The sequence below is a fragment of the Hipposideros armiger genome, unplaced genomic scaffold (assembly GCF_001890085.2).
Source record: "Hipposideros armiger isolate ML-2016 unplaced genomic scaffold, ASM189008v1 scaffold_301, whole genome shotgun sequence".
In the NCBI taxonomy this organism is placed as follows: Eukaryota; Metazoa; Chordata; class Mammalia; order Chiroptera; family Hipposideridae; genus Hipposideros; species Hipposideros armiger.
This window is the reverse complement of record NW_017731651.1, coordinates 567,785-569,943: the sequence shown is the minus strand read 5'-3', so window position 1 is coordinate 569,943 and position 2,159 is coordinate 567,785. Positions and strand designations below refer to the sequence as shown.

General features: G+C 41.2%; 1 protein-coding gene across 1 annotated transcript in view; it reads left to right on the top strand.

Annotated features, from left to right (window-relative positions):
* The window catches only part of BNIP3L (BCL2 interacting protein 3 like), a 22,477-nt gene that overhangs the window by 608 nt on the left and 19,710 nt on the right, over positions 1-2,159 (top strand). The window lies entirely within an intron of this gene.

Below are 2,159 nucleotides of genomic sequence, written 5' to 3'. Positions count from 1 at the left end.
TATTGAGAAAGATAAGTTTGCTTCCCCCCCCCCCCGGCGGAGCGGGCCGCGGAGGGGACGTGGGCAGGGATGGGGACGTGCGGCGGGGACGCCGGGGGATGGACGCGGGCCGAGGGGAGGGGGCGGCCGAGGGACAGGCGGGAGGTCAGGTGTGCGGCCCGGCTTGGCCTGGCCCGGCTGACCCCACCTCGCAGGGTCGGCCCATCCCCCGGGCTTGGAACGTGAGCCCTCTGGTCGCCTTCCTTTGTTAACCACAGGCTAGTCAGGAAAATCATTTGGTAATTTAGTGGTTACTTGTATCACGGTAGGCATGGCGGGGTATGAGGAAACTATGCTACTTTTGAGATGTCTCAGAGTTGCTCAAGTGACTTTTTTTTTTTAAACGATGGGGCTGTGTGACCTGTAAACCTGTTTATGAACAAACAGCCTCTTGAACCGTACAGCATTGCACAAATCACAGAGTGTGGGGTAATGAATTTTCAGAAGTGGGATTAAAAACAGATTCATACACAAGAGCGGTTGAAAATTAATGGCATTATTGATTTACGACCAACTACAGTTCCTTTTCATAACATTCTGGTACTCAGACATCTTGTCCTAAGGTTATTCCCAGATGTCTTTAAAGCTCCGAGTCTTGGAAAGGTTTTTGCCTAATCTTTCTGTAATTCTTCTCATGAAAGAGGTGGTTGGGACATTTAGCATATGGCCACGTGAAGTTGTTTAAACATCATTTGGATGCTTAAATGACATTTAAAGGCATTGCAGTATCTTTCATAAGAGGGAGGTGTTCCAGTATGGCCTAAAAATTGTTTTAGGGAAGAGAGTTCCTGTCCTTGCAAGATGGGGATAGAATTTGAGTATTTTAAGATGTTTTCGTAGCGTATTGCCGCTCCATCTTTTCACGGATAAATTCCTTAAATGTTGACTTATTAAAACTTTTAAAGTGTCTTATGTTCTGGAGTGTTAAGACTTAATATATTACTTACCACAGTAAATCAGGATTAATTTATGTGTCTGTAAGTGTACTTGCTTCACATGTAATATGCATTTATAAATTACTTACCCTTGTTTAGCATACTCTTTTAGCAGCATGGGATTTTAGAATGGGAAGAGACTAGAGATAACCGTCCCCTGTTATTGACCAGTAAAGAAAGGTCTGGAGTGAAGTGTATTGTCCAAGTTCACAGTCCTCTAGGCTAGAACCTAGCTGAGGGTTTTCCGTGCACTCAATCTAGTGCTCCTTTCAGGACACTTTTCAGTGGACCAGAATCCCCTGATCATGTGTTTCTTATTCTCTCAGTATGTTATTCCACTTAATGTAATGTATAGCGGTGACCTGCCTATCTTATCGCTTTTTAGTAAACTGTTTCTTAATTATACTCATTGTTTTCCTGTGATACTTTTAAGTTAGCTCTTTGGTTAATATGTGTACACGATTTCACAGAAAGCCAAAGAATTGTAATTTCCCTTTCACCATTTAACAAAACAAATGGGGTTGAGTTATATGTGATTGTTTATCTCCGTGTCTGACAGACCTCTGAGGAATTTGATGTTCTTGGCCAAGCAGTTGCTGTTACGTTTGTGTTAGCTCTCAGGAAGGGGAAGAACACTCAGCATGTGCGTGATATCAAAATGTTGCTTTGGGAAATCTGCTAGATAGTGTTTTATTTGTGATAGGGTGAGCTTTTAGGTTACTGAAAAGCTTTTAGATAGTGCCATATTTAATTACTTCCCTTTTTTACTGTTTGTTTTTTAGCTCATTATACAACACTGAACTAAACAAAACAAGAAGTCTTATTGATTCCTTCAAGTGATTTTTGGGCACTGGGCTAAACAGCTTATTCAGGCACCTAACATGTACTGTCCTAATTGCTGATAAGTTGAAGTTCTTTGTCAGTAAAAAATTTGCACAGCTATGAAAAACAGGAGATGAACTCATTGTAGAGATTATCTCTGCCTTGGGATTTTATCGTTAGTTCAGGGGTCAAAGCAGAGTTTAAATAGCAAATTATTGAAATATTTGGAATAATGAAATCTTTTTTTTTTTTTTAAGATTTTTTTTTTTAAATTGGGGAATTGGGGGGATGGGAACAGTGCTGGGGAATTGGGGGAAGGGGAACAGACAAGTTGCTGTCCTTTTGTTCTTCAATCTAGTTGTG